The sequence below is a fragment of the Podarcis raffonei genome, chromosome 11, assembly GCF_027172205.1.
Source record: "Podarcis raffonei isolate rPodRaf1 chromosome 11, rPodRaf1.pri, whole genome shotgun sequence".
NCBI classification, from domain to species: Eukaryota; Metazoa; Chordata; class Lepidosauria; order Squamata; family Lacertidae; genus Podarcis; species Podarcis raffonei.
The window spans coordinates 45,565,564-45,592,102 of record NC_070612.1 but is presented as its reverse complement, the minus strand read 5'-3'; the positions used below and the strand labels follow the sequence as shown (position 1 = coordinate 45,592,102).

Here is a 26,539-nt window from a genome sequence, read left to right as displayed (position 1 = left end):
CTGTGCGTATAAGACATCTAGCCAACTGCAGGAATGAATGGTTGCCCGAGACAAATGTGATAAGGCCTTCAAAATACTGAAAGAGAAATGTTCAAGAGGCTTTTGTTTAAAGCAGCAAACAGTGTAAAATACTTGCTATTATTCTTGCCCTGCCACAAAGATATGTCCTAAGTATCGGATGATTTTTTTTCAATGGAATATAGTGAATAGTTTTCAAGAGGAAACAGGCTCTTGGATAATCCCCTTTACTGCTGCTCTCACAATCAGTTTAGGTACTTTTCTCCATTGGCTGCTTTTTTTCTTTGTTTTGGAAATTCTTGGCAATATTCTCGGATTTGCAGAGTAGGGATTTGCAGTGAGAGAAAAGGGAGCAGTGAACCAAATATATTTTCTCTGCAGGTACCCCTTGTAGAGAAATATTAGAGCAGGTGGGCCTGCGGCAACACAACCTGCTCTAAAATGGAGATCTCTCTCCCGTGAAGGATCCACAGGGAATAGCAATGAGAAGCTCCTGCATCCTGATTCACAGTGTTCTATAATAATAATGTTGTTGTTGTTGTTGTTTAGTCGTTTAGTCATGTCCGACTCTTCGTGACCCCATGGACCAGAGCACACCAGGCACTCCTGTCTTCCACTGCCTCCTGCAGTTTGGTCAAACTCATGCTGGTAGCTTCGAGAACACTGTCCAACCACCTCGTCCTCTGTCGTCCCCTTCTCCTTGTGCCCTCAATCTTTCCCAACATCAGGATCTTATCCAGTGAGTCTTCTCATGAGGTGGCCAAAGTATTGGAGCCTCAGCTTCATGATCTGTCCTTTCCAGTGAGCACTCAGGGCTGATTTCCTTAAGAATGGATAGTAGTAGTAGTAATATTAAAATACAGTAATGCATCAAACTTTAAAAGCTTCCCTAAACAGGGCTGCCTTCTGATGTCTTCTAAAAGTCTGGTAGTTGTTGTTCTCTTTGACATCTGGTGGGAGGGCGTTCCACAGGGCAGGTGCCACTACCGAGAAGGCCCTCTGCCTGGTACCCTGTAACTTGGCTTCTCGCAGTGAGGGAACCGCCAGAAGGCCCTCAGCACTGGACCTCAGTGTCTGGGTAGAACGATGGGGGTGGAGACGCTCCTTCAGATATACTGGGCTGAGGCCGTTTAGGGCTTTAAAGGTCAGCATCAACACTTTGAATTGTGCTCGGAAACGTACTGGCTTTGACAAAGTTTTTTGGGTGTGGCTACATCTCTAAAGGTACTCAGGGCAGTATTCAAATAATTGCACTCGTGGATAAACAACTGCTTGCACAATGGGACTTTCCCGCTCGCCTCCCCCACTGTGTCCCCTGACCTTCCAGGGCAGGTTTGGGACAGCAAGGGTGGAGGAGAGGGGGCAAAGTCCCACGGCTTCGAAGCCTCGAAGTGTATGTTAAAGATAGACAATATGTTAAGGAGTTTAACAATAAAGAGCAGAGTGTTTTGAAAACTGAAGTATGATACCAATATTTTTATTGTAAACACCAAATTACACATGTATTCACAATCTCTGATAAAAACGTGATATTAACAATGTGTCTCTTACGTGAATTGTGTATTCGTTCATGCTTAAAATAAATAAAAAGTGTTGCTGATCACCCCCCCCCATCCCTAATGACTGGGAATTCTGTTTTGGCGCCCACAACCCAGGTCCCAGGAGCCATTTGGCTCCTAGCTTTTCTATCCCAGTTTCTAACCCTTATGAGGAGATGCAGTTTTTAAGGCATTGAGGTCCTGCACTGTGTACAGCTTTATAGGTCAGCGCCAGCACTTTGAATTGGGCCCAGAAACTAATTGGCAGCCAGTCACACACACACACACACACACACACACACACACACACCATCCAAAACAGTTTCAAAACAAGCCAGATTCCCAGTGTGTAATGAGAATTCATGGCAATTAGTCACACTAAAATTAGCCAACCCAGATTAATGTATGTAAAAGAGAGAAACACACGTCCACAATGTGAGGAACACAGAGTAGTTGCATGGCTCTCTGGGTTCAGAAATTCAGTTTTCTATTTACTGTAAGGCAGAAAGCAAGCGGGAGAAGAGTTCAAGCAAAGACACTATGCGAATAGGGCTGAGCGATATATCAATAAATCCAACACCGGTTTGAAGTTCACATCATGATAATTGTTTCATAATATTTGAGCTGGCGATATATGGTGAATCACAATGTGTGTAAGGGCTAGACTAGGCAATATCTGGTTTTCAACATTGCGATAACTCACCAGCTAAACGTTGCAACGTTATCACAGCTAAACACTGCAATCTACCGCAATGTCTGAAAGAAAGATGGAACTATACAAGAGGCGAACAGGACAATGTCGTGGCAACTGCTACTACTTAGGGCAAGGGTTGGCAAAGTTTACCAGTTCACTCCAGCGGAGATCCCTTCATGGGCGCGATTTCCAGCAGAAGTGATTTCCGGCACCGCAGAAGCAAGTCCTCGCGCCGCGCCAGTTTAGAAGAGTAGAAGAGTTTTGGATTTGATATCCCGCTTTATCACTCCCCTTCAGGAGTCTCAAAGCGGCTAACATTCTCCTTTCCCTTCCTCCCCCACAACAAACACTCTGTGGGGTGAGTGGGGCTGAGAGACTTCAAAGAAGTGTGACTGGCCCAAGGTCACCCAGCAGCTGCATGTGGAGGAGCGGAGACGCGAACCCGGTTCCCTAGATTACGAGACTACCGCTCTTAACCACTACACCACACTGGCAGCGTCCGGGGACTCGCCGAGCGGATGGCTCGGTTCGGGGGCGGCTCATGGGCTGGTTCAACGACCCCCGTGGGCCGCTTGTGGCCCATGGGCCTTAGGTTGCCTACCCCTGATTTAGGGGTCTAAAATGGATAAATGACAATATTATCAATCATCACACAGTTTCATCAGCTACTGCTTCTTCTGTCACCTAGTAGGCCTGCTGGCAGTCCGGCAGTCTCAGCTTATTTGTATTCACTATGACTCATCACTGTACTTTGGATTGTCCATAATACCAACATTTGGTAGCCAAGCCCAAAACCAAAAGTCTCAATTGGATGCATTTTAGCTTTCCTGCTGATGAAAGTTGACCTTGAGGTGACTGATAATCATCATATATCAGTTTTAGACCCTTAAGTAGTAGCAGTTGCCAGGACATGGTCCTCTGTGTAGTTCCTTCCTTATTTCACATATTGTGATATATTGATATATTGTGATTATATCATGATACTGAAAACCAGCTATGGCCCAGCCCTATATATGAACAGGAAGACGTCTCAGTGGTCCTTCCTTGGCACTTTGTAGATTTAAAGGGATAAGCATGCTCTCCATTTCAGGCTAATAAAAATACATAAACAAGGTAGATATTGGCTCAGATTCATACTGTGTGTATGTACTTTTGTGATAGGCTTTTATTCTCTTTAAATAATTACCCTAAGCACTTAGAGTGATATGGACAGCTCTTTGTGGTTCTCAAGAAGAGAAATCAATAGAGTAAATAAATAGAGATGAGTGTCCTTTAAAGCTTCATTGAGCAAGTGATCGTCTCAATCCTTTTCCACATCTTTTCATTTTGACGTGCTTGCAAAGTAAATCTATATAAAGCTTTCTTCATAAGTTATTATAGGCAAGGTGGGTGGGTGTTCCAAAATACACAGATAACAATTAAAGAGTCTTAACAAAACAAAACAATAAGCTCCCACAAGCTTCTGTCTTCCTTAAAGCATGAAAGTGCTCTGCAAGAAAGTATTTGGCAGAGATGCTATAAAATAGCAGTAGTCTGTTGTTATCTAGATTGTTGCCAAGGGACCAGAAATCACACTGAGTCTTCTCCAACCAAGCACTCAATGCAAAACATATTTACCTAATTGTTTCTCACTTCAGAGAGATAATAATTTTATTTGGCAATCTTGGATTTTAATATTGCTTTTCAGTGAACTTTTCTGAAGTTTGACTCATAAAGGGCATACCTTTGGAAAGCAAGCTGTCTTGTTAGCTTTCTTAATAGAACAGCAGGTTAATTATACACTTCGGTAGCTCAGGTCTTTATAGGATGATGAAAGTAGCTGTGTGTTTAAAGCCAGATGTGCACTTTCTGCTGAAAGGACATAATTCTTCGTGCATTTTAAAAGCCCCATTTCAAACACTTAGGTTCTCACGGTTCAGGCATCTGAAGGCTCCTTTTTGTTTTGCTTACAATATATGACATTCTTCATGGCAAATGCATGTAGCTGCCTGCATCTGGACCCAGACAAGGGACATAATCCTGGCTCTCCTCTGTACTGAATAGTGGATGTGCTAGAGATGGTTTTCTTACCTTGATAATGGACTGGATGAGATCCAACAAACTGAAGCTCAATGCAGATAAGAATGAGGCATTGTTAGTGGGCGGTTCCCTAGACTGGTTGGCTGGAGGTTGCCTGCTCTTAATGGGGTTGCACTCCCTCTGAAGGAGCGGGTACACAGCTTGGAGGTTCTCCTGGATCTTTTGCTGTCGCTTGAGGCTCAGGTGGCCTTAGTGATATGGAGTGCCTTCCATCAGCTTCGGCTGGTGGCCCAGCTGTGCTCCTGTCTGGACAGGGATAGCCTAACTTTTGTGTTCTATTCTCTGGTAACCTCTAGGTTAGATTACTGCAATGCATTATATATGGAGCTGCCTCTGAAGACGGTTTGGAAGCTTCAGCTGGTGCAGAATTCAGCGGCCAGGTTGCTCACTGGGGCAAGATGATTTGAGTATATTACACCGATCCTGGCCCTACTGTACAGTGGTACCTTGGTTCTCAAACTTAATCCATTCTGGAAGTCCGTTCCAAAACCAAAGCGTTCCAAAACCAAGGTGCGCTTTCCCATAGAAAGTAATGCAAAATGAATTAATCGGTTCCAGACTTTTAAAAACAACTCCTAAAACAGCAATTTATTATGAATTTTACTATCTAATGAGACCACTGATCCATAACACGAAAGCAATAAACAATGTACTGCAGTCACACAATCAACCAGTAGCTGAACTGGGTTCCACACAGTAACAAAAACAAAACAAAAAAGCTGCAAAAATGGAAACGCAAAATAAATAGCAAAAACAGACAGACCTCAGCGTAACACTCAAAACGGAAGCGTGGCACTCAAAACGAAAGTGTGGCACTCAAATCGGAAGCGTAAGACTCAAAACGGAGCTTGTTCGTCTTCCGAAAAAAGTTTGCAAACTGGAACACTTACTTCTGGGTTTGCAGTGTTTGAGTTCCAAGTTGTTTGAGTACCAAGGTGTTTGAGAGCCAAGGTACCACTGTACTGGCTGCACTGGGCCCAATTCAAATTTCTGGTTTTGATCTATACATCCTTAAATGGCTCTGAACCGCAATACCTCAAGGACTGCTTCTCTCCTGATGAACTGATCCAGACCGTGTGATCATCATCTGAGCCTCTTCTTCATGTGCTTCCTCAGTGAGAGGCCCGGATGGCAGCAACACAATAACAGGCCTTTTCTGCAGTGGCTTCCCGTTTGTGGAATGCTCACCCCAGGGAAATTCATCTGGCACCTTCATTCTACAGTGGTACCTCAGGTTACATATGCTTCAGGTTACAGACTCTGCTAACCCAGAAATAGTGCTTCAGGTTAAGAACTTTGCTTCAGGATGAGAACAGAATGCTCCGGCGGCGCGGCAGTAGCAGGAGGCCCCATTAGCTAAAGTGGTGCTTCAGGTTAAGAACAGTTTCAGGTTAAGAACAGACCTCCAGAACGAATTAAATACTTAACCAGAGGTACCACTGTGTATCTTTAGGCACCAGGCGAAAGTTTCTTTAGGCCTTTGGCTGATTAAACATTATATGGCCTTTTAAATGTCTATGTGGGAGCCAGTTAGGTTTTTGGTTGTTGTTTTTTTGGTTTATTATGTATTTGGTTTATTATGTATATATGTAAATACATCTCTCATTTTGTATTTTTATGTTGTGAACCACCCTGTGGCCTTTGGATGAAGGACAGTATACAAATTTAATTAATACTACTACTACTACTAATATTAATAGTGGCAGCAGAGCAATTTGTTCTCAGCTACTCAGTGTTCATAATACACTTGTTAACATGAAGTGAGGAGTTCCAAAATATACATGTAATAATAACAATAATTTATTATTTATACCCCACCCATCTGGCTGGGTTTCCCCAGCCACTCTGGGCGGCTTCCAACAAAATATTAAAAAGACAATAAAATATGCTAATCGTTAAGGAAAGTGGTAAGATCAAACTATATTTATACCGCAGCTTTCTTGTGGTTGATTTTTTAAAAAAAAGATTTTGAGTGACAATAGACCAGTTTTCAAACAGCAAATTATAAAAAGTAGTTTTACCCTGGGCTGAGCCACATACAGTCTAAACCATGGTTTAGTTTTGCACATGCAAACTTCTGGGAGCCTGTGCAAACCCTTGGATTCAAGCAATCTCCTCTCCTGCTCTTACACAGCCAGGAGGCAGAAACCATGATTCGGTTTTTCTCTCCCTGATTTCTGGCTTGTCATTATGTACAAACCAGGAATTGTGGTTTACAATAAACTCTAATCAACTGCAAAAGCAAGTCAGCTTAAAATGGGGGGTTATGAGCCTGGTTAATTTAACACACTCGAGTTTATTTTAAACCATGATTCCTGATTCGCATGTAATGAAAAGCCAGGAATCTGAGAAAGTGAAACTGAATTCTCCTTTATTTCTTCTCCCAGCCAGGCAGCAGGAGGTTAGCAGAGAGGAGCAGAGGACTTGAGCCTGAGGTTTCACTTGGGCTTGCAGAGATTTTGTGCACATCAAGTTAAATCATGGTTTAGTGTTGCATGCAAACTGGGCCATTGTCGCCTCCATCTCTGTCCCTTGTCTAATACATCTGTTAGTTGTCTGGCACAAGGCTGTATTCAGTCATCAGACATTTTGAATGGGTAAAAATAGATGAAGACGCCATTTTTTATCTCGATTCCAGACACAAATTTAGTGCATGAGACATGTGGAGCTTCCAAACTTGCTTTGCGAGTTCAGGACATTGTTCTTGCGCTGGATCAATCTGGTGTGGCAAATACGTGTCTTTAGCCTTTCTTATCCTATTCCCTTCAAGTATCATAAAATAGACACCGCTTGATTCTAAACAAACAAACAAAACCCTCAAAGCTGTTTACAAAAGATAAAACAGTAAAATCAAGAAAAACCCACAACCCTAAATTAAAACATACAATGCTAAAACATATTAAAATCCCCCCAACTTTCAGAGCATTTGGGTAGGTTTGTCTACATAGGGATATTTTTAGCAGGCACTGAAAAAGAGTACAATGTAGGCACCTGCTTGATCTCAATAGGCAGGGAGTTCCAAAGTAAATGTCAGTTCTACCACACTAAATGGTCAAATTCTTTCAAATGCAGAATGGGTGCTATGTGGCACCTGTAGCAATGCCAATTCCACCCATTGAAGCGGTCGAGTGGGCACTTGTGGGGTAAGATGATTTCGTAGATAAACTGGTCTCAAGTTGTGGTGCTGTGGTCTAAACCACTGATCTTCTTGGGCTGGCTGATCAGAGGGTTAGTGGTTCGAACCCTTGCGACGGGGTGAGCTCCCATTGCTCTGTCCCAGCTCCTGCCATCCTAGCAGTTCGAAAGCACATCAGTGCAAGTAGATAAATAGGTACCGCTGCAGAGGGAAGGTAAACAGCATTTTCGTGCACTCTGGTATCCGTCACTGTTAAGTTGTGGGTGAACATATCAGACGACACAGCGATTCTTCAAACAGCTCTTGTTTATTCACAGGCCAGAACAGAACTGAACTGAAAGGTTCAGTCAGCCTGCTTATATAGAGCTCCAGTACAACGTAACTGTAACAATTTTCTAAAACTATCCAATCTCACTTTCGATCCCAACGTCACTTTCGATCCCTTATTTGCATAACTATCTACAGTATCCCCCTGCTGGCCCAGGGTGAGAACTTCAGTACATAACAGTCACAGTGTTCCGTTGCGCCAGAAGCGGCTTAGTCATGCTGGCCACATGACCTGGAAAGCTGTCTGTGGACAAACACCGGCTCCCTCGGCCTGAGAGTGAGATGAGTGCCGCAACCCCATAGTTGCCTTTGACTGGGCTTAACTGTCCAGGGTTCCTTCACCTTTACCTTTTTATAATACAGTGGTACCTCGGGTTAAGAACTTAATTCGTTCTGCAAGTCCATTCTTAACCTGAAACTGTTCTTAACCCGAGGTACCACTTTAGCTAATGGGGCCTCCCGCTGCCACCGCACAATTTCTGTTCTCATCCTGAAGCAGTTCTTAACCCGAGGTACTATTTCTGGGTTAGCGGAGTCTGTAACCTGAGGTGTCTGTAACCTGAAGCGTCTGTAACCCGAGGTACCACTGTAATAGTAACACATTGAACATGGCCCAGTAGCAAATTGTCGACCAGTGCAGATTTATGAGCACAGGTGTTATCTGCCAACAAGGTTGGATAGCTCAGTCCATAGAGCATGAGACGCTTAATCTTAGGGTCATGGGTTCAAGACCCACACTGGGCAAAATATTCCTGCATTGCAGGGGGTTTGACTAGATGATCCTCGTGGTCCTTACCATTAGGGATGCGGGTAGCTCTGTGGGTTAAATCAGAGCCTAGGACTTGCCGATCAGAAGGTCAGTGGTTCGAATCCCCGCGACGGGGTGAGTTCCCGTTGCTCAGTCCCTGCTCCTGCCAACCTAGCAGTTCAAAATCACATCAAAGTGCAAGTAGATAAATAGGTACCGCTCTGGCAGGAAGGTAAACGGCGTTTCCATGCGCTGCTCTGGTTCTCCAGAAGTCATGCTGACCACATGACCCGGAAGCTGTACACCCGCTCCCTGAGGCAATAAAGCGAGATGAGCGCCGCAACCCCAGAGTCGGTCACGACTGGACCTAATGGTCAGGGGTCCCTTTACTTTTTATGATTCTAAGGCCTCACTTTTGTCAGCCATCACACTGCAGCATTCTGCACTAACTGCAGCTTCTCGATCAAGCGTGAGAGAAGCCCTACGTAGAGCGCATTTCAGTAACCCAGTCTTGAAGTAACCAATACATTAACTACTGTAGCAAGGCTTTCCTGGACTAGGAATGGCCAGGGCTATGATTTTGTACTGATTGTGGTTTGCATCTTCTTCAAAGCCTATTCTTTTTGAGCTTGGGCAAAAATTGAGCTTTCAGGTTTAAAACTGGACTGTAGAGGGCAGTGGTGTATTTCATCATTGCATATTTTTCCTGCTTTAAAAATTTGATAGGGAAAAATTCTCACTGGCTCTTTAAAACAATTTCCTTATGCCTGTATATGTCACAAGAATGCTTAATGCTTCTCTTTTTAATTCATTTTAAAGATATCTCAGCTAATGTAATCCCACTCATTTGACCTACAATATATGCATTCCGTGTTTTATAAACTAGTAGGAAAAATCCATGTAGTAAGTTGTGCAGGGACTGTAAAAGCAAACACAAAACACATATTTTAAAAAGTATTGAACCCAATTTTACAGATATTTAGTGTTGTTGTTTTTTAACAGGTTTTCTATAATTGACGGAAGGAGGCAGTTTTTGCAAATTCCACCTTTCTCTTGCAGGAATCAATGCCACCTCTGCTGCTCTCACCAAATGCTGTCAGAAGGGTTTCCCCAACCCTTGGATCAGATTTGGGGATGGGGATAAGGGCTGCAGAAGGAAGGGGGAATGATAGAAAATAGGCTTCCCAGCACCCCTTCATGAAAGCCTCCACAGGATCAAAGACCTTCTATGAATGGTTACAAGGGGGGGGGGCAATAGCTAAAATGTTTTGATTTGAAAGACAGTCAAAATGATCCTTGAATCTACTCCTTGACGACACCTGATGGGTGCTTATTTTTATATGTCTTATTACAAATATTGTGTGTTTTAAATTCTATTTTCCCTCTCTGATTATTATTTTTTTGGGAGGGTGTTATTGGGTTGTTCTTATTTTTTTTTCTGTTTTTATTTTGATTATGTATTTTGTGTTTTTATATTGCTATTTTATCCTGTGAACCACCCTGAGACCTGTGGGTATAGGGCAGTATATAAAGTTAATTAATAATAATAATAGAATAGAATTCTAAAAGAAATGTGTTTATAATTCCATGTGTTGTCTAGTTTCTTTGTTCTGGAATACCTGAAAATGACAGGTTCTCCTGCAGGTATGAAGTTACAGGCAACGCATGCTTTATTAAAATGTGCATATCTATGGTGTTTTGTTTTTAAAAAACCCTATGCCCAGAAAACTGATTAATCTTCTTCTTCAAGTACAAAACAAAACCCCAGTCCAAACAAGGCATATAATAAAAGAAAAATAAAAGAAAAGAAAAATAATTCTGTTTTGCAGCAGCTGGTTGCAAATTGGTTCTTAATTAGCCTAAAACAAGGAGGCAGTGTGCTCCAGTTATTCGTAAGTGAAGGTAACTGTCAGTTGCAGACGTCACTACAATTATATATTGTATTATTATTTCTTTAAAAGATTTGTATACCACCCTTCATCCAAAGATCCCAGGGAGGTTCACAACAGAAATACACAGACTCCATTAGTTTCTCCAAAGGTATAAACTCTCAGTTATACACAGTAAAACCAAACAAAGCTGCTACTTCAAGGTTCCACTTCATTTCCCCAATTATTAAGGTTATTATTATGCTTATGCATTTTAGTGAGAGTCCTGGAGTCCTTGCCTCTAGCACTGACTGATAAATAGCTTTGAAAATAAGCTGGCCTAATGCGTACCTTCAAAGCATTCAACAACCCTTCCTCCCTTGACACATGTCCTTTATTTACATTAATCTCAGGCATTCTCCTCCGTTTTGCTTTGCATAGATTGTGAGCCAATTTATAGGATTCAGCTGATAAACAAAAGAGCATCCTTTTAGCACTGAAGAGAGATCTCCATCAGTGGAGATAGTCCATCTTAATGAGTACCTGGGTATTATATTAGTACACAGATGGGCTTCTGTGGAAGAAAGTGGCTTCTTTCATTTGACCCCAATCCATAGATGCCCTTCTACTGGTTTCTGAGTGCCAGGGGTAAGGCAGATAGATGGTATCCAGGGATAAAACCTTCTCTAGGGTGGTACACTGAGGTTAAAAAAAGAAGTCCATAAAAATGTATAACCTTCATTGTGTAGTTTTCTTGTATGCTAAACACACACCTTTTCCCCCTAGCCTGAGATTGATTTTGCTCTTTGCTTTTGACTGTAATTCGTTTTAATAGATTTTAAAATAGTTGAAACTTGGGACTCTACAGTGAAGGGCTGCTAAGAAATCTAATAAAAATAATAATTTCAAGTACAGTATAGATAAAATCGAGCACTAAAGATCTATTATTATTCACCCGTAAAGCAAGTAGGTCTATTCTATTGTTAGTTTGCACACATTCAGTATATAATGTAATTTCAGAGCATATAAAGACACTCAGCTTTTAATGTGTTACAAGATTTCCAACTACTTAAAATATATGTAAGTTGTCTGCACGCATGTTCCAATACTCATTTTTCAGAACCTACGCCTCATTTTTCTGGCCCTAGTCTTGTCCCTTTTAATACCAACTTAATACGCAGAAATTAAGCAGCTACAGTGCTTCCAATATTTTATATCTGTTCCAGGAAAGAAACTCCATCAGCCTAATTTCTGCAAGTTCTGCTGAAGGTACAGGTCATTAAAAAAACGTTGGCAATTCTAGCTTCAGCTTAATGAAAAGCAGTGTTTTTTAACCCAAAGTTATGTGCTGATGTCCTTTAATTACTTGGGTCCCATTAAACTCAGTTGGAATTCAGTGTATAATTTACCTGATATTTTAAAATTCCATTCTATTTTGCAGAAGAAAATACGTAAGCTACAAGTCACTTTTGATTGGTGTTGGTATGTCACTGTTGGGAAACTCAATCCCCACACTGGGTGAAAAGGGGTGGGACTAGATGACCCTTTCAGTCCCTTCCAACTCTACAGTTCTGAGATTCTATGGGAAAGTGGTATAGACAGCACTACTTTAAACCTGCTTTTGAGGAAATTGGGAAATAAACAAAGTGAACTGATGCTGACCTAATCCTGGAACAGAAGGTGCTTTTGAGAAGTTTCTCACCTAATAAATGACTAAATAGTCATACTGCTGCTTTAAATAAGGTGTATTTATAGAAATATAGCTGGGACGCGGGTGGCGCTGTGGGTTAAACCACAGAGCCTAGGACTTGCCGATCAGAAGGTCGGCGGTTCGAATCCCCGCGACGGGGTGAGCTCCTGTTGCTCGGTCCCTGCTCCTGCCAACCTAGGAGTTCGAAAGCACCTCAAAGTACAAGTAGATAAATAGGTACCACTCCGGCGGGAAGGTAAACAGCGTTTCTGTGCGCTGCTCTGGTTCACCAGAAGCAGCTTAGCTGTACGCCGGCTCCCTCGGCCAATAAAACGAGATGAGTGCCGCAACCCCAGAGTCGGCCACGACTGGACCTAATGGTCAGGGGTCCCTTTACCTTTATAGAAATAGAATGGCAATTCCCAAATATACTATTACCACTAGAGAGCATAATATACTGAGACCTCTTTATCCAACAAACCTACGTGAATTAAAATGTCCCATCCCATGAACAGTAGTAGAAAGTAATGTTTGGGTACGTATTCCTCATATTATGCGGATCAGATTTTTTTAAAAAAAGTCTCTTCTATACTCTATCACTTTCTGTTCCATTTTAGTTGATACCACCTGAGAAGTCATATTCTGATTTTTCTCTCCACCCCCCCCCTCCCCACCCCTTTTGCTATGTCAGACCTTTGCCTAACCTGCAGCCAGCCAAATGTTGTTAAACTCCGTCTCTCATCAACCCAGCCAGCATGGTCAATGGTCAGGCATGGCGGAAGCCGCAGTCCCACAACACCTGGAGGGCCAAAGGTTGACTACACCTGTTATATCAGTTTCAGTGAAGAGAGTGTGTGTGGCATCGTTCAAAGAAATTGGTAGTGACTGGAAAGTGGCACAAAGGCATCCATTTCAAAATTCTGAAGGAACACTGCTTAGTGGTTTCCCCCCTGAAGTTTTTCTTAATTAAGTTTTCCAAAATTTAACACGTACATTTCAATACATAATAAAAAACATTTTTTCCGACTTCCCACCCCCTTTTATATAGTGTTTCTCTCCCTCTGCTGCACCCTACCTTCTATCTCTTAGACCTGAACAAAACTACTATAATATTTAATCCCTTCTGTTGCTCATCATTCAAACCCTGCTCATGTGTTCATCATATAATAAAATTTCTTTAAATAATCTGAAAAGGATTTCCATTCTTCCACAAAGCCTTCACCATTACGTTCTCATATTTTAGCTGTTAACTTTGCCATGCAAAGACTGGAGTTCTAATTATTTCAGGAGGCCCATCACAAAGTTAATTCCATCATCTTATCATGAGGTTATTTTACATGTAATGTCTTCTAAGTTTATAGCCCTGATTAAAATTTCTCTTTAGCAGGAAGATGCAGTATCAGCAGATGTTTAAAAGTAAAGGTAAAGGTACCCCTGCCCATACGGGCCAGTCTTGACAGACTCTGGGGTTGTGCGCCCATCTCACTTAAGAGGCCAGGGGCCAGCGCTGTCCGGAGACACTTCCGGGTCACGTGGACAGCGTGACAAAGCTGCATCTGGCGAGCCAGCGCAGCACACGGAAACGCCGTTTACCTTCCCGCCAGTAAGCGGTCCCTATTTATCTACTTGCACCTGGGGGTGCTTTCAAACTGCTAGGTTGGCAGGCGCTGGGACCAAGCAACGGGAGCGCACCCCGCCGCGGGGATTCGGACCGCCGACCTTTCGATCGGCAAGCCCTAGGTGCTGAGGCTTTTACCCACAGCGCCACCCGCAGGTTCAAAACATTTCTATAGGGTCTTATTTTAAGGTGTAAAAAAGGAACTTGCACACCTGGGAGGTCAGGGAGTGAGGAAATGGTAAAATCCTATACATCAGGTGTTGATGGACTGCATTTCCATCATCCTTGACCATTGGCCATTTTGGCCAGGCCTGATGGACGTTGGAATCCAGCAACATCTGGAGGGCACCAGGATGGGGAGAGCTGCTTTACTTACCTACTCAGAAATAAGTCCTGTTGAGTTCAAAGGGGCCTACTCCCAAGTAAGTGGGTACAGAATTTCAGCCTAAAACATAAAGGGGAGAGGGCTATGAGATTTGATATCTCAATGGAACATTCCATGTGCATGAGCCGTATATGTCTAAGTACTTAATGCTGGAGACAAATGAGATGATATAGACTCTGCTTTCAGAGACTGGCAGTGGTTAGAAATGGAAACTGGACACTTAGCCTAATTTAGCAAAGCTTTTCTTATGCTCTCAGGTACAGTCGTACCTTGGAAGTTGAACTGAATCCATTCTGGAAGCCTGTTCGATTTCCAAAACATTTGGAAACCAAAGTGCAGCTTCTGATTGGCTGCAGGAAGTTCCTGCAACCAATTGGAAGTTGTGGAAGCCCCGTCGGATGCTCGGCTTCCAAAAATAGTTCACAAACCAGAACAGTCACTTCTGGGTTTGCAGCGTTCAGGAGCCAAAATGTTTGAGAACTAAGTTGTTTAAAAACCAAGGTACGTTTGTGTTCATATGAGCTCTGAGAGGGGAACTGGGAATTTCAGCCAATTCCCTTTCTGTGATTTTTATTTTATTGGTGCTCTGAAAAAGGTATCTGACAGCATGAATATTGCTGCCATCAAAATCCACAAACTGCTGACTGATAACTCACACTGCTCTTAGAAATGCAGGTGCTCGTGGTGATGTCTGGAACAGAAACATCCTCTAAAGTCTTCATTAATGAATTGTTCTTAATGGCTGCGTTTAAATACCATTAGCACTACACCTTGTTCAGCAAAATGAAGACAATAAGTATCTCGTGTCATGCTCACCACTAAGTCAACTCACACCACTAAGCAAGATGCATTAAAAATGACAACACTAAGGTTCATTAGTTCTTGACTTTCCCCGCTAAGTTAAAAACAAAAAACAATAAACTTTAGCAAATGTCCCTGGCATGAGATTGGTTTTTAGTGCTCTTGGTGTCGTCCAATGCCATTCAATTAAAATATAGACATAATTCAAGTAATCATAACACTGTTCCCTTTTTACTTGTGGGCAACTTGCATTACAATTTGTTAATGGAAATTACCCGCATAAATCCTTTCTTTTTAAATGAGCCAATAGAACCCATAACGTAGAGTTCTTTTCTATTCTTTATTTAATTATCTCCCCATTTCCCCCTCTCTGTTCCATTTCTATCAAATGGTCATTGGAATGGAAGAGTGAAGAAATGCTTAGTCAGATTTTCTGTCATCATAATGTTCGAGTAAATAATGTGTTACGATTTGTTCTTTGCCGCGATGGATGGGCAATGTTGTCCCAGGCTATATTTGAAGTGGGCCTGACTGAGACATACTAATTAGGACTCCACTTTGATTGGGTCTAGATTAGTTTTAAATTTTAATTGGGACCCATCATCTCATGGCTTCAGATTGTCAGGATCAGCCACCTTTTCCTAAAACCATGTTTGCAAAAGGGGTGGTGGTGGGGTGCCATGGCATTCCAAGGCCTCAGAATTATGACCTAAATGCTGTTGTGCGAGTATGCACAGCCTTATCTATTGTTCCCAGAAACAAGAGTGTTAAGTTGTGGGCGAACATAGCAGACGACACAGTGATTCTTCAAACAGCTCTTCTTTATTCAGATGTCAGAACAGAACTAAACTGAGTAGCTCAGTCAGCCTGCTTATATAGAGCTCCAGAACAAATGTAACTGTTGTCATTTTCTAAAACCATCCAATCACTGAACGTCACTTTTCGATCCTTCATTTGCATACAAAACTATCCAATCACTGAACATCACTTTTTGATCCTTTATTTGCATAACTATCTACAGTATCCCCCTGCTGGCCCAGGGTGAGAACTTCAGTACATAACAAAGAGGATGTTTTTGTTTTTTCAGCATAACCTTGGCCTTAATCAGGAGACCTAAAAATGCTGCAAGCTCTTCTTGCTGCTGCCCAAGTTTGCGGGAAATAGCCGGCTGGCAGGCAGCTTAGTTAAAAAAAGAACTTATTTTGAAATGGGCATGAATTTAAAGGGATTTGTGGTTGTGGGAGTGAATAAAAGAAATTTGGCTTTTGAACTCTATCGGTATCTAAACTGGGTGCTACCACTGGTTCTTTGCAAAGCAGATCAGACAAATAGCTGTTTGTCTTCCCATTCTATAGCAAATTCACCATTGGATTTTGCAGGGATTAGAAGCTTGTGGAAATAACATATTTGTTATTTCCAAATAACATTGGAAGCTCCTGCAGCCAGTTGGAAGCCCCATCAGACGTTCGGCTTCCAAAAATAGTTCACAAACCAGAACAGTCACTTTCGGGTTTGCGGCATTCGGGAGCCAAAATGTTCAAGAACTAAGCTGTTCGACTTCCAAGGTATGACTGTATTTAATAACAAGTCACCCACTTTTATGGGACGCAGGTGGCGCTGTGGGTTAAACCACAGAGCCTAGGACTTGCCGATCAGAAGGTCGGTGGTTCGAATCCCATGACGGGGTGAGCTCCTGTTGCTCGGTCCCTGCTCCTGCCAACCTAGCAGTTCGAAAGCACGTCAAAGTTCAAGCAGATAAATAGGTACCTCTCCGGCAGAAAGGTAAACGGCGTTTCCGTATGCTGCTCTTGTTCACCAGATGTGGTTTAGTCATGCTGGCCACATGACCCGGAAGCTGTACGCTGGCTCCCTCGGTCAATAAAGCGAGATGAGTGCCGCAACCCCAGAGTCGGACACGACTGGACCTAATGGTCAGGGGTCCCTTTACCTTTACCCGCTTTTATATTTTTCTTACATACTATTTTAACCTTTTATTTGCTACCTATTTTCCTTACTTTCTCTTTCTGTACAGATTTATCTTTCCTTCTTTTTTCCAAAATATGGTTGTGGCACCATAGGTGCAGCTCACATGGCAATTCACACCTTATAGGCAAAGCTCACCTGGAGTATGGAGTTATGGAAGACTTACACAAAGTTTTAATAATGTTTTCTCCCAGTGCTGTTGGGATGCATTTAACCTCCACCTGTGGACAGCAAGTTAAGACATTATCGGCTGCTTCTGCAGCAAATGCAGACAGCTAATTACTTTGCACCTTTCCCCAGGAGGCCCTCAGAGCAAGGAAAAGGTAAATAGAAGAAGATTAAAGCTCCTTCCAGATTATCTCTGGACTGCACTCAGAATCAATCCTCTGATTATCATAATTTTCTGTATGGGTGCCTTTCACATCAGCCCTGACTATTGGCTCTGCTGGCTGGTGCTGACAGGTAGTTAGGTCTCCTGGAGGGCCAGAGCTTCCTTATCCCCAATTTACTGAGTCTTGACCAACTCAAAAAAGATACAAACAACAGATGTCTTCACAGAACAAATCAGGAGACTTCTGACATGAAAGTATTAAGTTGTTGAGCTCATTGAACACAGAACTGAATGTTTTTTTCTTTTTAAAGAGCTAGACATACTGCAGATTTTGATGCAAATCAGAGGCACCGAGGCACCACATGGTTGCCTTGGGCCAGCCCCAGTCGCTGATGGCAATCTATTTGTGGCAAGCCTGAATTAATGGACACCTTGGCCTTTGTTGGCTGTGGCCTGCTCCTCAGTGCAGATTCTGCTTTCCTCCAGACATCTGTCTCTCTTCCTCCCTCATGACATTTTAAAATGCACCCCAAAGACATATATATATTTATACTCCCAATTGTGCAGAGATGATTTATCTAGTGTATCTTATATTTAAACATAAGCTTGAAATGTGGTTCTTCTGTATTTTGCTGTCAGGAACGAGGCTCCACTTATATCCATGGAGACTTGTGTCTCCAGTAGCCTCAGAGCTACTTACCCATACGTAACTAGGAAGAGCTTGCATTGATTTGAGACTAAGAACATCCAGTGGCTCGTCTTACTTATTTAGGAAAGTTCTATCCAGCCGTCATAAAATATATCGCAGGGTGGGATACAGCAACCTTGGCTTCCCCTTTCAAGGGTCTGTAATTGTGTGCCTTGCAGACCCCTCATTTACCTATTTAGAAACACCAAAGAAGCTTTTTGCCTTGGCATTTTCAATCACCTCAGTTATAATTATTGAAATAAGGGGAATAGCTGTAGCCAGATTCCCAGGGTCCATCCCAAATCTGAGTTTTGTGTAAGCCTCAGTACGATAATGTCTGCTTCACCCTGTGGTCCCACAACCAATACTCCCTGCCTGATGTAGATAGTTAATGCAGCCGCTCAAGTAATTTAATACTGTCCTTCCTTCCCAAGAGTTCATTAGCTGACTTTGATGTCCTAAAAGTTGAGTATGAATATTAAACTCATCAGGAAATATATTGGCTGCTTTAAAGGCTTCTCCAGTGGGGATGTGCTTTTATGTGTCTCTTCTGTTATTAACTTCAGTAAGTGACACTCTACTACTGTAGCCAGTGTCTTTCAGACATTTTGCCACATTTGTCCCAATTTGGACTTGTTGAGTTGTGACTGAAAATCACTACAATCTGATGGATCTTTGGGAGTAATGAGAAGTGAATTGATGATGTCAGGCTAGGTGTCAACGAGAGAAGAATCAGGATCAAAGCTGGCATTAGTTGTCACCCTTTTCTTTGCTTAAAAGGAAACCAACATTTAAATGGACGTTGAATCCTGACTGACAGCAAGCAGTTCCTTTCTTTGAACTTTTAAGATGTGAAACCCTTCTCCTGTATTTGCCCTAGACATCTGAGTGAATAGCAATTCACTTTGCAGAAAACCTTAGTGTGTCTAGACTACTCTGCCATTAGTCTTGACCTCCACCCTTAAACCTTCTTCCTCAAATCACCGCCTTGCTCAATTTTTCTGTGTATACCTTTTTTTTTTGTATGTTTATATGGCTGTCTCTAGCCCTGTTCAACCATTCATATTCACACGGTTCTCATCTCATGAGGGAGCAGTGGGGCTGTGCTTGGTGGCCTACTGCCATGCACTGGTGGGAAAGTCTGAAAGGAAGAGTCTGTTTTAAATGCGTTGGTGTGATGAAAAAGTTGGTTTTGCTGGACAGGTTGAATCAGCAAGTGTTTCTTTCCCTACCAGCAAATGGTTAATGAACGGCAGCCTCTGATTGGCCGTGGTTCTAGGAGGGAGAGTTTAAAAGGAGAGGATTTGAGGAGAGACAGGTAGTTAGGAGTTGGGGGTTGGTTAAGGAGTTGAGGGAGTTAGGAGGGTTGGTTTTGGACGGTTGGAATTGAGGTTGGAGAGGTTAGAAGATAGGTAGGGAGACAGGTTGAGGTATAAAGAGTGAATGGGAGAAAGAGTTGCTTCTGGATCAAAAAACAACTTCCACTGTGAAGGACAGGGTGTGGTGTCCTGTAGGAGGAATAGACTGGAATTTTACTGGGAGACAGAGGTTGAGCCAGGAGAAGTAGGAGCTGGAAAGGAACAGCCTACTTGGGACTCAAATCTAGTCTGGAGGGGAGAGATTCTTCCAAGGAAAAGAAGAAACTCCCAGACCCAGTGAAGGGAGGTGATATGGAGAGCCCTTTGGTCTATTACTTAAAGTACCTCAGGAGCAGGATTGTTAAAGGGGGTGGATACCTGAAAGAAAGTATCGCCGTATAAAGGAACCAAACCTATACAGTCATACCTAGGGTTGAAGTAGCTTCAGGTTAAGCATTTTCGGGTTGCGCTGCGCGGCGACCCAGAAGTAACGGAGTGCATTACTTCCAGGTTTCACCGCTTGCGCATGCGCAGACGCTCAAAATGACATCACGCGCATGCGCGGAAGCGGCGAATCGCAACCCACAGACGCGTATTGCGTTCGCTTCGGGATGCGAACTGGGCTCCGGAACAGATCCCGTTCGCATCCAGAGGTACCACTGTAACTCAAAAACAACTGAGGATGAAGTAAAGTGAAATCACACTCTTTTCTTGAAGTAACCCAAGTTTAATCCGTGTGTGTTATATACTATCTTGCCTTATATAAATCTTCATTGTTTATTTAAAGAAAACCTGCCTGAGACTCCACCTTACTAGTTATCCCCTCACAAAGGAACCCTTGCAGGATTCTCAGGGCTAGAATTATAAGAGGAAAGGAAAAGAAACCTTTGGGCAAAGGGTTGTTCAGTGAGGTGGGGGCAATTTATCTGAGTGAGAGCGGGCCCACTGGCGTGAGAGGAGAAAGTGCCAACGCGCCCGTCGCAGTTGGCTCCCATCATGATTTAGAACCAAATCATGCAGACCAGGTGCCCATGTATGTAGAGCAGGATCTGTGCTTCAGACCTTGCCCAAACACATGTAGATGTGGGCGGCGGGGGTTGCAAGAGCAGAACCAACTAGTGCAACCCTGCTCTGCCCCTTGTGTTTGTAATGGTCTTGCAAGTATGATTGCTCAAAGAGGGCTTCATTTTCAGGCACTATGGCTGCTTCCCTGTAGCTCACACAGGACACAGGCTCAAAAAATGACAGTAATCTTAAAAGTGATTCCAAATCTACCGGGCACAAAGTGAAGTGATATGTCTCAAATGACGATTTGAGAATGGATATGATAGAGGTGGCAGATTGGCAAGCTTGATGCAACATAAAAGAACTTTTAACAGTTAATTCACTCTCCTGCTTGTCTTTGACTCATACTCATCATCTGCATTTGAAACACACAAGCCTCTTGTTTTGGGCAATTGGATTATTAAAAATGGATGGCTTTCTCTAGAGAATTCCCTGCTCATTTTCAAATATCACACTTTATTGAATCATTCATTTAAGAGGAAAAAACGATCTACAACCTCATTCTTATGTAGGAAATTAGATGCATATTATATCCCTATGAATAGATTGAGCTGAAGATTGTGAGCACCTGTTTCAGTGTTTTTCTATGCCTGTTTTTAATTTTTACCAGAAACATCATTCAGTAACTCTGATTTCTCCCCCATTCTTTTCTGATGGTTATTACATTGGAAACAAGAAATGTTTTGAATATTTTTCTCCCCAGTTTCTGTTTTTCTGTACACCTGTGATCATATTATTTTACTGCCAGCTTCAAAAGAGCCATATGCAACTGTGTTTGAAAAGTGTCCTAATGATAGAGTTTGCAGTTGGAAAATATTTATATGAAGATGGGAATTAGTAAACATCCTTTTGAGTTCTAACCAGGATTATCCCTTTGGGTTTTGGTGCTTAAAACCATTTTATGATCTAGATGGTTAAGCTATACTGAGAGATTAGCACACATATACAGCTCCTGTTTCCTAAAACTAGCCACAAAAGCTCATTTAGAGAAGGCTTTTATCACTTCCCAAACTTTCAAGCACAAATATTTACAGAGTTCCTGAAGGAATTATAACATGGGCTGGGAACTTCAGATTTGGACTCCTAATGTGGCCTTCCAGAACTTTCTAGTTCACTCTCAGAAGTTTCCTCCGGCCATATCACCTCCCAAACTCCACCCCTCATCAGCCTTGAATAGAATTGTATAATTGGGAAGGACCATAAGCGTCATCTAATCTAAAGCCCTGCATTGCACCCTTCTCAAATGTTTTTGCTTGGCTGATCTATGATATTGAACAGTTGTTTGTCTATGATATTGAACAGTTGTCATTACAGTGGTACCTCAGGTTAAGTACTTAATTTGTTCCGGAGGTCCGTTTTTAACCTGAAACTGTTCTTAACCTGAAGCACCACTTTAGCTAATGGGGCCTCTTGCTGCTGCTGCGCCGCCGGAGCACGATTTCTGTTCTCATCCTGAAGCAAAGTTCTTAACCCGAGGTAATATTTCTGGGTTAGCGGAGTCTGTAACCTGAAGTGTATGTAACCTGAAGCGTATGTAACCCGAGGTACCACTGTATTAATTTTATGACCTGCCATTCACCAATAGATCCCAAAACAGGTTACAGCAATTTAAAATTCAGAAGTAAAAACCAGTTAAAACATATTATGATCACAGGAATAAGGTGGGATACTTTTATCAAAATCTTTAAAAGGTTAATGAGACTGGGCTTACCCTTACAAAAGCCATGCTGATTCTGCTTCAGCCAGAATTCTATAGGCTTTTTATATTTTATAAAGCTTTTCACCATTTTTCCTGGAATAGATGTTAAGCTAGCCATCCTATTGTTTTCCAGATTCTGGCTGGTTCCCTTTTCAAGCATTAATGTTACATCAACCACAGTCCTTGGGTATGGAAGCTGATCTTAGAGATAAGTTACACATTTTTGTTACAAGATCAGCAATTTTACATTTCAGTTCTTTAAAGAACTCAGGAGAACGCCAATGATTTGTCCATTTTTAATTTGTCAGCAATCTTAGAACTTTGTCTTTTGTCATCACTATTTGCCTTAATTCCTCAGATTCCCTTTCTGAGAAATAGGGATAGGATCTGCCCTATCTCTTTTGCTGTCTAGACAGATACAAATAATTCATTATGGCTCTTATGTGATGTATTCATTTTTAACGTTCATACTCCCACTCTTTTGTCAATCAAGGACCAAGGTAGCTTACAGAGTTAAAATTTGCAGCAGCACAAATTGAACGGAAAAAAGGGAATGCGATAAAACAGCCAATTAAAACAGTTGGCTCATAAGTATTAGGAATTGGCTCCAGCCTCCAACCGAAGGCAGCCTTGCGTAGAATATGGCCCAAAATTATCTCCTGGATTCATTTTCACTTGCTTTCATCTTGCTGCCAACATCAGCCAGGCATTCTGTACATATCAAACATGTACGATGAAGATGGAACGAAAAGAAACAATAGTGTTGGAATGACTGTTGCACTTATGCTGATCTTAGATGGAATCTCCACAACAGGGAGCCTTCTGGCTTCACTTGAAAGGAAGGGAAACAAGATGGAAACTGGTTGGACACAACAGGACACACTTTTTATCATTGTTTGACATTCATATTATATCATATTGAAGAAAAATCTTTCAGGAGTGGGAGAGAATATAAAATTCTTATCTATGAATGTCATCATACCTGACTATTACAAGCTAGAATTGGCTCAACTGAAAGCTGTATAATTTACAAAGGCTTTAATCAATATTTACTGCAGTGTGAAGGAAGCAGGGATCAATATTATTGAACAGGCCTCCACATCATAAGGCCCATGGGCTGACTATGGCCCAAATCCTGATAATTCATGCCACCGTAGAGGAATTCCAAATGCCCGCTGTTTCTGGCCATTTCGTACCACTTCAGGGAAACATTTACAATCCATATAAGACCATGAAAAGTGTTGTCTGTGGTGCATCGTTAGGTCTGATTGCATCTTTCCTACCCTCCCTGGAATTTAGATACACGTAACAGAAATTGTGCCAGTTTTTCCAGACTATGCCAGCCAGCCATGTTATGTAGCCTACTTGCATCTGAAACTCCCTCACTATGAATTTCTAGGAGAGTGAAATCCTGGTGTGCTTGTGCTGTTTAATTCAGCAAGGACCATAAACAGAGCAAAAATGATGGCACAAATGAGAAATACTACTATGTGCACTTGTACTCAAGAACCCAACTAACACATATCCTTTTGAGTCTTTAACTCACTTGCCATAGGGTAAGTTATACTAGAAGAATTAGCACTCGGACAATAGACCAAAGCTTGGAACCAAAGAATTTATGAATTTACATCATTCTAACTGGGGCTGAAGGGACGCGGGTGGCGCTGTGGGTTAAACCACAGAGCCTAGGACTTGCTGACCAGAAGGTCGCGGTTCGAATCCCCGTGACGGGGTGAGCTCCTGTTGATTGGTCCCTGCTCCTGCCAACCAACAGTTTGAAAGCACGTCAAAGTTCAAGTAGATAAATAGGTATCGCTCCAGCAGGAAGGTAAACGGCGTTTCCGTGCGCTGCTCTGGTTCGCCAGAAGTGGCTTAGTCATGCTGGCCACGTGACCTGGAAGCTGTATGCCGGCTCCCTCGGCCAATAAAGCGAGATGAGTGCCGCAACCCCAGAGTCGGTTACGACTGGATCTAATGGTCAGGGGTCCCTTTACCCTTTACCTTTTTTAACTGGGGCTGAAGGGAGTTCCTCCAACAGCATTTGAAGGGCCACAGGTTTCTCATCCCTGGTTTAGCCAAATACAACTTAGAGCCTATCTGAATGCCTACTCTGTGGAGGTGACAGTGGTAAAGACATTTTTCACCTTTCCTTAATGTCCAGATCCATGAGGACGGCCATCACCATGGATGGCCAAAATGAGGAAGTAGTCCCAGGATTCCAGAGAGACAGGAAGGGGAGACATAGCAGGATCAGGACCTTGGAGAAGAACCATGGAAAGGATTTCAGAATCACAGTTAGTACCGTATTGGCGTGAATATAAGCCGCACCCGCAAATAAGCCACACCTTTAAAATTCAAGGGAGGGGGGAAGACAATACCCGAATATAAGCTGCTCCCTTGAAATTCTGCAGGCACTCACACCTGTAAATGGCAAATGTAGAAGAAAATCCTACGGGTACTAGAGAGGACCCACAAGTGAGTTAAACACACATTCGTAGCACCGTAAATGCAATAAAAAAATCAATACTGCACTGTAAAATATGGGGAAAGCGATGAATGACATTAGAATTAATTGCACAACAGTCTCAAGCTCACAATTCGGCAATAAAACATTTTTTTTGTTACGTTTTACCATATGTCTGTTTCAACAGTGATATCGTAAAAGCCAGTTTTTGTAAGTTCACAAATTTAAGCTGCACTTTAACTTTTCATGATCAGAATTTGGGGTGGAAAGTGCTGCTTATATTCGGGCCAATACGGTAATCCCACAACTGAGGCAGGAAAGTATCCATGTGGTGTCCTGCAGCAACTGGCAGATCCATAAATCCTGGGTTAGGTATTCATTAACTAGAGACTGTATCCCCAAATGCTGTATCTGGCCAGCAAAAGGGCCTGGTGTCTTTCTTCACAGTTTGGCTTCTTCTGTGTCCTGGAGTTTCAAGCTGTGAGGATTTCTCCTTAGGTCTCTCCTGAACCTCTTGAGGAGCCTGTGGACCAAAAATCAGAGTTTGATGTCAAGAGTGTCTCCTTGGGGTTCAGGAAAAGAGATACAGGTTCCATTGAGAGTGACTCCACATGGGGCTGACCACTGAGAGTATCCATCTCCTCCTCAGCGCTTCCATTGTCAGAAGACTCTACCTCTGAGGATTCCTGCTCTGGGCCCATGACACCTTCATTATATGCCATCTAGTGCAGCTCTTCAGAGCAGTTAAGGGGCTTATTCAACAATATCCATGCATTCAAGGCAAATGTGTGTAGGCTTAAAACCTGGAGGATACAAGGTGTGGCCCCACACTTGCTGGTTCCATTTCAGACCTTTCTATGATCACCACAGTGCTCTGAAGGAAAGTTCTGAATGCAATTATAATCCTCTTCCAGGATTGGGAACCTCAGTACAGTAGTACCTCAGGTTAAGTACTTAATTCGTTCCAGAGGTCCGTTCTTAACCTGAAACTGTTCTTAACCTGAAGCACCACTTTAGCTAATGGGGCCTCCTGCTTCCGGCCCGCTGCCGGAGCATGATTTCTGTTCTCAACCTGAAGCACTATTTCTGGGTTAGCAGAGTCTGTAACCTGAAGCGTATGTAACCTGAAGCATATGTAACCCAAGGTACCACTGTAACTGAGATGTTGAGGACAGGTCTGTGCGATCTGTAGTCCAAGCGTATGGCTTTTCTGAAAAGGATTACACACCCCTTAAAAAACTAGGTATTCTGTTGCATTGCCACTTCTCCTGGCTGATGTTTTACTTTGCTTAAGTAACATTTCAAATTGATGACCACAGCCATCTCTATGAAAGCTGCCCTTAGCAAATGTGCAAGCCAGGCATTGACTGGGCTGGGGGCTTATGCCAGGATAAGAACACATTGCAGTAGTGTGAATAAGATTTCTGCTTGCCGGTTAGTTTCTGTGTGGTTCTGATCTACAAAATCCTAGTTACCTAAGGTCAAGCCTGTCTGGGTTCCAGAGCCATCTGGCCACTTAATGGAAATGCATGTTTAGAGAACTCCAGCTCTCTCTCTTTAGGAGACCATGAAATCCTCCCAAGTATCTGAGCAAAGCGGAAGGTTTGATTCATACTGCTATTTCATTAATGGATTATTTCTCAATGCTACTGATTAAATCATGTTATTTAATATTGATTTTGTGTGTATGAGAGACAGAAAAGAGCCATTATGCGTTGTTTCTTCATATATTCTAAAAGTTAGTAAAACAGTGAATTGACTTCTTGCAAATCTTCATGCTAGATCTTTGGTTTTGAATAATATATGTTGAGGAGGGGGAGATGTGTAGATAATTTATGAACATATAATAACTGCCTGTTGCCATAATTGCAAGCTGAGATTACTTGAATTCTTAGAATGGTAAACAAATATAATTTTAATTGTCTAATGTAAGCATAAGCATAAATAGTTAACACCACTGGATGTTTCTTTAATGAGATTGTATTTGAACAGAAAATGTGCAGTAACTATAGAAGTTACAATAGGAATTCATAAGGTGTGTGTTGATCT

At 42.3% G+C, this 26,539-nt stretch overlaps 1 protein-coding gene across 1 annotated transcript in view; it reads left to right on the top strand.

Annotated features, from left to right (window-relative positions):
* DTWD2 (DTW domain containing 2) overlaps positions 1 to 26,539 on the top strand; it is a 91,317-nt gene that overhangs the window by 8,449 nt on the left and 56,329 nt on the right. The window lies entirely within an intron of this gene.